Source organism: Schistocerca serialis, chromosome 3 (genome assembly GCF_023864345.2).
Source record: "Schistocerca serialis cubense isolate TAMUIC-IGC-003099 chromosome 3, iqSchSeri2.2, whole genome shotgun sequence".
NCBI lineage: Eukaryota > Metazoa > Arthropoda > Insecta > Orthoptera > Acrididae > Schistocerca > Schistocerca serialis.
The window spans coordinates 867,935,216-867,946,889 of record NC_064640.1 but is presented as its reverse complement, the minus strand read 5'-3'; positions in this window follow the sequence as shown (position 1 = coordinate 867,946,889).

Below are 11,674 nucleotides of genomic sequence, written 5' to 3'. Positions count from 1 at the left end.
TTGTTTTGCTTTTGTTGATGTTCATCTTATATCCTCCTTTCAAGACACTGTCCATTCCATTCAACTGCTCTTCCAAGTCCTTTGCTGTCTCTGACAGAATTACAATGTCATCGGCGAACCTCAAAGTTATTACTTCTTCTCCATGAATTTTAATACATACTCCGAATTTTTCTTTTGTTTCCTTTTCTGCTTGCTCAATATACAGATTGAATAACATCGGGGAGAGGTTACAACCCTGTCTCACTCCTTTCCCAACCACTGCTTCCCTTTGATGCCCCTCGACTCTTATAATCGCCATCTGGTTTCTGTACAAATTGTAAATAGCCTTTCGCTCCCTGTATTTTACCCCTGCCACCTTCAGAATTTGAAAGAGAGTATTCCAGTTAACATTGTCAAAAGCTTTCTCTAAGTCTACAAATGCTAGAAACGTAGGTTTGCCTTTTCTTAATCTTTCTTCTAAGATAAGTCGTAAGGTTAGTATTGCCTCAGGTGTTCCAACATTTCTACGGAATCCAAACTGATCTTCCCCGAGGTCCGCTTCTACCAGTTTTTCCATTCGTCTGTAAAGATTCCGCGTTAGTATTTTGCAGCTGTGACTTATTAAACTGATAGTTCGATAATTTTCACATTTGTCAACACCTGCTTTCTTTGGGATTGGAATTATTATATTCTTCTTGATGTCTGAGGGTATTTCGCCTGTCTCATACATCTTGCTCACCAGATGGTAGAGTTTTGTCATGACTGGCTCTCCCAAGGCCATCAGTAGTTCTAATGGAATGTTGTCTATTCCTGGGGCCTTGTTACGACTCAGGTCTTTCAGTGCTCTGTCAAACTCTTCACGCAGTATCTTATCTCCCATTTCGTCTTCATCTACATCCTCTTCCACTTCCATAATATTGTCCTCAAGTACATCGCCCTTGTATAAACCCTCTATATACTCCTTCCACCTTTCTGCCTTACCTTCTTTGCTTGGAACTGGGTTGCCATCTGAGCTCTTGATATTCATACAAGTGGTTCTCTTCTCTCCAAAGGTCTCTTTAATTTTCCTGTAGGCAGTATCTATCTTACCCCTAGTGAGACAAGCCTCTACATCCTTACATTTGTCCTCTAGCCATCCCTGCTTAGCCATTTTGCACTTCCTGTCGATCTCATTTTTGAGACGTTTGTATTCCTTTTTGCCTGCTTCATTTACTGCATTTTTATATTTTTTCCTTTCATCAATTAAATTCAATATTTCTTCTGTTATCCAAGGATTTCTATTAGCCCTCGTCTTTTTACCTACTTGATCGTCTGCTGCCTTCTCTACTCCATCCCTCAGAGCTACCCATTCTTCTTCTACTGTATTTCTTTCCCCCATTCGTGTCAATTGTTCCCTTATGCTCTCCCTCAAACTCTCTTTCAGTTTATCCAGGTCCCATCTCCTTAAATTCCCATCTTTTTGCAGTTTCTTCAGTTTCAATCTGCAGTTCATAACCAATAGATTGTGGTCAGAATCCACATCTGCCCCTGGAAATGTCTTACAATTTAAAACCTGGTTCCTAAATCTCTGTCTTACCATTATACACTCCTGGAAATGGAAAAAAGAACACATTGACACCGGTGTGTCAGACCCACCATACTTGCTCCGGACACTGCGAGAGGGCTGTACAAGCAATGATCACACGCACGGCACAGCGGACACACCAGGAACCGCGGTGTTGGCCGTCGAATGGCGCTAGCTGCGCAGCATTTGTGCACCGCCGCCGTCAGTGTCAGCCAGTTTGCCGTGGCATACGGAGCTCCATCGCAGTCTTTAACACTGGTAGCATGCCGCGACAGCGTGGACGTGAACCGTATGTGCAGTTGACGGACTTTGAGCGAGGGCGTATAGTGGGCATGCGGGAGGCCGGGTGGACGTACCGCCGAATTGCTCAACACGTGGGGCGTGAGGTCTCCACAGTACATCGATGTTGTCGCCAGTGGTCGGCGGAAGGTGCACGTGCTCGTCGACCTGGGACCGGACCGCAGCGACGCACGGATGCACGCCAAGACCGTAGGATCCTACGCAGTGCCGTAGGGGACCTCACCGCCACTTCCCAGCAAATTAGGGACACTGTTGCTCCTGGGGTATCGGCGAGGACCATTCCCAACCGTCTCCATGAAGCTGGGCTACGGTCCCGCACACCGTTAGGCCGTCTTCCACTCACGCCCCAACATCGTGCAGCCCGCCTCCAGTGGTGTCGCGACAGGCGTGAATGGAGGGACGAATGGAGACGTGTCGTCTTCAGCGATGAGAGTCGCTTCTGCCTTGGTGCCAATGATGGTCGTATGCGTGTTTGGCGCCGTGCAGGTGAGCGCCACAATCAGGACTGCATACGACCGAGGCACACAGGGCCAACACCCGGCATCATGGTGTGGGGAGCGATCTCCTACACTGGCCGTACACCACTGGTGATCGTCGAGGGGACACTGAATAGTGCACGGTACATCCAAACCGTCATCGAACCCATCGTTCTACCATTCCTAGACCGGCAAGGGAACTTGCTGTTCCAACAGGACAATGCACGTCCGCATGTATCCCGTGCCACCCAACGTGCTCTAGAAGGTGTAAGTCAACTACCCTGGCCAGCAAGATCTCCGGATCTGTCCCCCATTGAGCATGTTTGGGACTGGATGAAGCGTCGTCTCACGCGGTCTGCACGTCCAGCACGAACGCTGGTCCAACTGAGGCGCCAGGTGGAAATGGCATGGCAAGCCGTTCCACAGGACTACATCCAGCATCTCTACGATCGTCTCCATAAGAGAACAGCAGCCTGCATTGCTGCGAAAGGTGGATATACACTGTACTAGTGCCGACATTGTGCATGCTCTGTTGCCTGTGTCTATGTGCCTGTGGTTCTGTCAATGTGATCATGTGATGTATCTGACCCCAGGAATGTGTCAATAAAGTTTCCCCTTCCTGGGACAATGAATTCACGGTGTTCTTATTTCAATTTCCAGGAGTGTATAATCTGTCTGATACCTTTTAGTATCTCCAGGATTCTTCCAGGTATACAACCTTCTTTTATGATTCTTGAACCAAGTGTTAGCTATGATTAAGTTATGCTCTGTGCAAAATTCTACAAGGCGGCTTCCTCTTTCATTTCTTCCCCCCAATCCATATTCACCTACTATGTTTCCTTCTCTCCCTTTTCCTACTGACGAATTTCAGTCACCCATGACTATTAAATTTTCGTCTCCCTTCACTACCTGAATAATTTCTTTTATCTCGTCATACATTTCATCTATTTCTTCATCATCTGCAGAGCTAGTTGGCATATAAACTTGTACTACTGTAGTAGGCATTGGCTTTGTGTCTATCTTGGCCACAATAATGCGTTCACTATGCTGTTTGTAGTAGCTTACCCGCACTCCTATTTTTTTTATTCATTATTAAACCTACTCCTGCATTACCCCTATTTGATTTTGTATTTATAACCCTGTAATCACCTGACCAAAAGTCTTGTTCCTCCTGCCACCGAACTTCACTAATTCCCACTATATCTAACTTTAACCTATCCATTTCCCTTTTTAAATTTTCTAACCTACCTGCCCGATTAAGTGATCTGACATTTCACGCTCCGATCCGTAGAACGCCAGTTTTCTTTCTCCTGATAACGACGTCCTCTTGAGTAGTCCCCGCCCGGAGATCCGAATGGGGGACTATTTTACCTCCGGAATATTTTACCCAAGAGGACGCCATCATCATTTAATCATACAGTAAAGTTGCATGTCCTCGGGAAAAATTACGGCTGTAGTTTCCCCTTGCTTTCAGCCGTTCGCAGTACCAGCACAGCAAAGCCATTTTGGTTAATGTTACAAGGCCAGATCAGTCAATCATCCAGACTGTTGCCCCTGCAACTACTGAAAAGGCTGCTGCCCCTCTTCAGGAACCACACGTTTGTCTGGCCTCTCAACAGATACCCCTCCGTTGTGGTTGCACCTACGGTACGGCCATCTGAATCGCTGAGGCACGCAAGCCTCCCCACCAACGGCAAGGTCCATGGTTCATGGGGGGTAACAGGAGGTAAAGCAGATTAATTTCTTCGTCATGGTTTGAGAGCCAATCTTCAAATTTCAAAGCAATTGACTTACCTTTTTTCTCTAAACTTATTTCAGCATCGTGAAAGTTTAAGATTACTTTGTATTCATTCAAAAAGTCTACTCCTAATATAATTTATGTTGACAATAATGGAACAATAAGGAAGTTCATAAAGAAGCTGTGGCTTTGACAAAAGAATTCTAAGTTGGTTTGTTGGCGTACATCTACACTTTTTCCAAAAATTGCACCTTGTAATTTAATCTTACGTAAAGGAAGTGTGGGGCAATCGTTCAATTTGTTGCATTTGCTAAAAGCTGTTTCATTAATTACTGAAATGGGACTGCCAGAGTCAAGTACTGCCGTAAATTTTACGTCATTTACTGTAATGTGAATCACAGGATATGCAATGTTATGTTTTACGTCGTGTTCCTGGAGTAAGATGTCCCTAATGTCTTCCATTTTTACGTAATTACTGGCCACGGCAGCTACGTCGTCAGCTTCATAAGTACGTTTTGTGGCTGCCAGCGGTGTGAGTCATTGCCTATTGTCTCTTTGTTGGCGCGCGTCGTTATTGGGATTTGGAGATCTAACTTCTACAAATTTACCTTGTCGAGAGGGCCCTGCCCTGTTTGAATCCTGCCAGTTCTGATGGAATTCAGGTCTGTCGTTTTGTCGGTAGTTTACATAGTTTTTTGTTTGTCGGTCACATGGTGGAGAATTTCTCGCGGAATCATAACTGCGCGGTGGACCGTTGCATCTGAAGTTATTCTGTCTCCCTTGATAATAATTGTTTTGGTTCCCATATTGTCTGTTTCTCTGATTGTCTCTGTGATAGTCATTACTGCGAAGAGGTGATCTTTCCCTGTAATTATTACTACTCTGCCAACGGTTGTCATATGGGTGGTGTCTGTTTTGGTCACGATTTACGTTGTACGAATAGCCTTGTTGTGTCCAGTTATTATTTCTGTCGTCGCGGAATTGTGACGGATGTGACCTATAATTGTTGTGTTCCTGTTTTCGCGTCCCGCGATTGTCAGTGTCAATTTTCAATTCTTGTAAGAGTCCCTGAAAAGCTTCAATGTCGCCTTTGCAACGTCCTGCCAAAATAATATGTCGTAAATGTTCAGGCAATTTGATTAAGCAAATGCGGATGAGTTCTGAGGGGCTGTAAGGGTTTGACAGGTACTGATTCTTGTGCAACATGTCTTCAAAATATTTCACAAGACAGGAAAATTCAGATTGTTCGAAATGTTTCATCATTATGATGCTATGTTTTACTCGGTCTTGTGTAGCTTGAGACCAATATGCTGAGAGCAAGGCATGACAAAATTCTCCTTCACTGTGACAATCGTGAATGACCGATCGCATTCTTTCAGCTGGTTCATTCTCTAAGTAGCCACACATAAATTCTAATCTGTGCTCTAATGACCAGTTGGGAGGAAAACAATGAGAGAATTGATGAAGCCACACTTGTGGATGAATGTCGTTGCCGGAATTCTTAAATGTTTTGAATTTACGTGTAGTAGTAAACAGCTTATAGTCAAAATCATCGTGTCGGCGAGTCGCATATCGGTCATTGTTATGTCGTGTCGGCGGTTCCATCTCAAAATTCGGTGCACCTTGCCAATTTCTTTCATAATTTCCGAAATGCCCTGTGTTATTATTTTGCGGCTTTTCCGTATTTCAAAGTCCCTCTTCCCATGTTGGAGCGCGAGTGTCCTCTGACATATGTAATTTTTGTATTACTTGTGCCAACTGATCTTGTACTTCCCGGATTTCTCTTTTGTGTTGCGTATTAATTTGATTCTGATTTTGTTTGAATTTCTTAATTTGTTCATACTCTTCTGTGTCAGTGAAGGCTACAGGTCTTGTGTCATTGAGATCATCATCCACCTTTGTAGACAAGTGAGTGAACTGATCCAAAAGTTCGGCTACTTTCTCCGATAGTGAACTTATTTCCTCAGTGTGTTTTTCTGAACCAAATTTCAGAGTGTACATTTGTGTTGAAATCGTATCTAATGTGTCCTTTAAGTTTTCCTGAGTTTTTTTAAGTTGTGTAACCGAATCGGTAGATGCAACTGAGTCAGTTTTAGCTTGTAAGGTCTCATGATTTTCGTGAACAATAGTTTGCGGTTCTTTTATGGCTGCTTCATGATTCTGTAATGTATTTTCATGCCGCAAAAAAATAAGTTGGAAATTCTCACAAATTTGTGTTTTTACGTCATTACAGACTTTTTGACATTTCGATTCGATTTTATGTAACTCAGTAGTTAAATCTTCACGTGTTTGTTCAAGCGTGGTGTGAAGATTTTGTTCCATTGCGTCTAACTTTTGAAGATTTTGTCCCATTTGTTTCTGATTTTGTTCAAGTGTTGTGTCTAACTTTTGTAGCCTTTGTCCCATTTGTTGCATTAACTGTAATAACAATGCACTGGTGTCTGAAACATGTTCCTCAGTGCTATTCGGCAGTGCATTTGAACCGGCAATATTCGCATTTTGAAAAGCAGAAAATGTGTCTTGACTTATTTGAGAAAACTGTGAGGAAGCAAAACCTGAATCTACAGTATTTGCAAGATTTTATCCTGTCATTTCGGATTCCTGAGGCGAGCTGTTGCCGACCGATCGGTCGATAATGCTTCCCTTTCCACTACTTGTTTCACTGTGTACGCCATTATTTGCCGCTCGCTCCATTTCCCTATGCACATTTACCAAATTACTATTTTGAATGTTTGTTAATTCATTACACAGTGGTGCTGATAAGCTACGCTCGTTGTCACTATTATTTCTCAGTTTACTTTGTAGCCTAGTGTTACGTTTTACACACGCCATAATTATCACGTATTTCACACGATAACACAGAAAAGCACAATTTGAAGAGCAAAATAAGAAAACACATTAACATAGCACTGAAAATAATATCTAGTTAATCGCAAGCGCAGCTGTGAAATACTTGGTGCAAATCTACATGCATGCCACAACTGTTTTACTGTACAACAATGAAAGACTGCAACTACAAAGGAGATTCTCTCTACAATTACGCGCTCGCAATAAACAAAAGCTACACTAATCACACAAACTACAAGAAAAAATCAGAAGATTCCAGTGAGGTATCCTCGGCTAAGGGTCGACATATGAAACGTCCCCTTGGAAAAATTATAAATGACTGTGCTTAAACTGACACACAATATTTTTTTGCGCAACGCAATCTGACTTTTAATAATCCCTACAAAAGAAAGGCCCTGACTAACAATAACCTATACCTTTCATGAATCACTTACCTCACAAAAATCTTCATTACTCGAACTACTGCAATACAGCGAGCGCCAATACTGCCAGCTAAATAAAAGATTCTAACTACTGAAGGCACTAACTACTGATAGGCATAGTTAGCAAATGAAAGATTTTGATAGAGAACAAACAATGTATTTACCTTAATAGTGTTCAAAAATCATAATATATATATCAGTTCATGACATCCATTCTTACAAATGTACTGTTTCTAATGGACACACGTCCAGATCATCCGCTCTCAAAAATCCGCCATCCCACTTCCCCACATCCACCACCGCTGGCGGCTCACCTCCAACTGCGCAACGCTACGCGCTGTTAACATCCAGCTGCCCAACACTACAATGGCAAGTATTACAACAATGCCAACCAGCCACAGACGGCACACAGCACAGCCAGTGATTTTCATACAGAGCGCTACGTGGCGGCGGCGTTACCAATATAAGATCCTAAACAGCCTACTTACACTGTGTGCTTTCATTTCAGGAGTCAACATCCGGGGTACCCGTTGTTGTTGTGGTCTTCAGTCCAGAGACTGGTTTGATGCAGCTCTCCATGCTACTCTATCCTGTGCTAGCTTCTTCATCTCTCAGTACCTACTGCAATCTACATCCTTCTGAATCTGTTTAGTGTATTCATCTCTTGGTATTCCTCTACGATTTTTACCCTCCGTGCTGCCCTCCAATACTAAATTGGTGATCCCTTGATGCTTAAGAATATGTCCTACCAACAGATTCCTTCTTCCAGTCACGTTGTGCCACAAATTTCTCTTCTCCCCAATTCTATTCAATACCTCATCATTAGTTATGTGATCTACCCATCTAATCTTCAGCATTCTTCTGTAGCACTACATTTCAAAAGCTTCTATTCTCTTTTTGTGTAAACTATTTATCGTCCACGTTACACTTCCATATGGCTACACTCCATACAAATACTTTCAGAAAAGACTACCTGATACTTAAATCCACACTCGATGTTAACAAATTTCTCTTCTTCAGAAACGCTTTCCTTGCCATTGACAATCTACATTTTATATCCTCTCTACTTCGACCATCATCAGTTATTTCCGGGATACCCATCATGCACAAATCTTCCGATAGCCAAGTAAAGCAATAATGTGGCACACGTTCTTGTGAAATGCCGATTGTGCTTGCAATTTCTGTCTGAGTGATACGAGGATCGTCCTGAATCAATCTGTCAACATTTTGGTTGTGAAATTCGGTGGTTGCTGTCACAGGACGTCCAACTCTTTGTTTGTCACGCAGGTCAGATGATCCCACCTCAACATCTTTAAACTTACTCGCCCGACAACACACAGTACTCACATCAACACAATCACCATAAACTGCTTTCATTCTCTGATGAATCTCCTTTGGGGTGATACCTTCTGGTGTCAAGAATTCAATGACTGCACGTTGCTTAAATCGCATTGACCGGCCGTCTGCGCAGGGTTCCATACTTTACACTGTAACAACACAACCGTTCAATGCCAAGGCTTCCCGCCAACTGTAGCTGTAGAGAAGAGGCTACGGAACAAGCCAGTACCTGCCGCATACCAATGCTACCAACTGTTGAAGAGTTACGAAGGTGGAGGCATTATTTTTCACTCAACCCTCGTACAGACTAAAATCTTCTGCTGTCTGACTGGAATTCGACCGTAACACCCCTTCTACTGTACTTCACTGTTTGTACTACATGTGATGGCAGGTAACTCTTCCATCGGATTGCCACGGGGCTTAGCGTAGTTCATCAATCCAGATCACTGGTTTCCAATCATCCACTGTCCAGTGGCGTAGCTCTTACACCAACTCGAGCATCGCTTAGCATTGACAACAGAGACGTGTGCCCTTTGAGGGGCTGCTCCACCATTGTACCCCATGCTTTCTAACTCCTTACATGCACTCATTGTGCTAGCTGGACTGCTGTTAGCATTATGGAACTCAAGAGTGATTCTTTCCGCTGACTTCATGCGGTGTTGCACAGTCGCCCGCAGCAACGCTAGACAGTCCCTGTCTGTCAACACGTGGGGTCCACCTGGTCTCGGCTTAGCTGAGGTTGTTCCTCCGCGTTTCCACTCCACAGTCGTATCGCCAAAAGTCGACTTGGGCAGCTGCAGACAGGTTGAAATGTCCCTGATGGATTTGTTATTCTGGTAGCGTCCAGTGACTAGTCCACGTTCAAAGTCAGTGTGCTCCCCTGACCGCCCTGTTATACTGTTACTGCTTGTTTACTGTGCGCGTGCTTAGCTGGGTAATACCGTGCTCGCCTCCCATGCAAGCGGGCCCAGGGTTCCCGGCCGGGTTGGAGATTTTCTCCGCTCGGGGACTGGGTGTGTGTTGTCCTCATTATCATTTCATCCTCATTACCGGCACGCAAGTAGCCCAACGTTGCGTCGACTGAAATAAGACTTGCACTTGGCGGTCGAACTTCCCCGGATGGGGCCTCCCGGCCAACGATGCCATACGCTCATTTCCATTTTTTTTTTTTTTTTACTTTTTTACTGACAACACAATACTCTACGCCTCGTTTTATACTGGCAGGTCCACCTCGCGTGGCGTCTAGGGTTCCATTCAGCATTACATATGGTGTCCGGATATTTTTGGTCACATTGAACAAAAAATTAGTTAGTGAAAAGAGACGTCACGCTTGTATTGTGTATCGGCGACTCTGGCAGTTTAGTTAGAAAGAGAGTTCAAAAGTTTCTTCACGTATGCCACATCCAGCTGAAGCCACTCAGTGATGATTAGATCCCGTAGAGCTACCACACTGCGGTGACGTTGATTACTACGTTTCATCCGCTGATCTAATTATACCAAGGAATATGATTAAGGCCGCTGATTCAGCGGGCCAGTCGACGTGCGATATGGTGCCTGTGTGTCCAAAAATCTAGGAGCATAGTGCAGCTATATGAACGTGGCTGTTGTGGTCACGGTAGACATCGCGAAACTGTGCAAGAAAGGGAAAACTTTGTCACCGAGAATGTTGAAAAACATTTTAGTACGGAAAACAACCTTAAGACCACATCCAGTCTGAACTGTAGTCTTCATATACTGCGGGTATAATGCTTTATTGGGCCTGCGGTCCACTCACGCCTTTCATCATTTGAACAGAGGAAAACTGTTACTCGTAGGACCACATTACAGGCCTCCCATCAGCTAGTGAGTTTCTGTGTTTTTTGAGCCATTGCAGTTTCAATAGCAATGTTCACGCGAAAACTAGTTGAGATGGACCAGCATTCACTGACAGCAAAAACTGTCGTATCTGAAACCAGTTCGCAGATTCTTATCGGTAGTAATAGGCAGGGCAGCCACGGGAAAAAAGGTCCATTGTTCTCACATAGCAAGGTCACCAATAAGGTAAGAGTGTCCCTCCTCCCCCTGGCATGAGGCGAGAGCATCGAACCACATTGCTGTTTTTGGGACAAGGAGTAATCGCTCTCGTATGCCGACGTCACTAGGTCCATAGCGATCAAGTTCCCGCTCCCCTCTTTTTACTATCCCAGTTTTGTGAGTTGTCTTTCATTCAAGGTCTGTACTCAGTAGTGGAAGATCAGGATCTTTCTCTTTGTAAATGATTACAAGCATATAACACCATTCCGTTTTATTAAGATTTTTTTTTTTTAGATAACAGTTTTTGCAGCATTACTTTACAATATGATTATCATTTTTACTTTAATAGAAACTTATATACAAATATAGATACACCGGAGATACACTACCACACATTAATTTCAATACACCCAATAAATGACATCTAGTTCTCTGTACATAAGGTCTAATACCGAGGGTACGGTTGAGGATGCAAAGGAATACTACAACAGTTTTACGCATGTCATGATTTTCGTTTGTGGTCATCGAGATAACAATAGTATCTACCAAACAATGTTGTGTACATAAACGTCATGTACCTATCTGGTATGTCTGTTTACCTATTTGCCGACGGACGCCGCATTTGGTGCACCTCTGTTGTTCCTTTGGTGATGTAATGTCCGCAGCGAACGGCAGGCATTGCTACGATACATAAAATGTGGTTCCTGCACGTCAATTCCTTCGTGACATTGAAGTGTGCACATCGCTAGTATGGTTCCACAAGTGGAGACATCCATAGAAAAACGAGCTGCAATTGTAGCACTTAGCCAAGCAGGTTTATCTATTCGCCAAATTGCGCAACAGTGTAGTGTGTCTATAAAGGGAGTGCAGAACACCCTTCACCGCCAGAATACAACAGGTAGCAATAAGAATATACCACGACCTGGACAACCTCGTGAAACAACTATAAATGATGATAAATATATCAGAATTACCAGGAAGAGAAAGAGATTCAAAA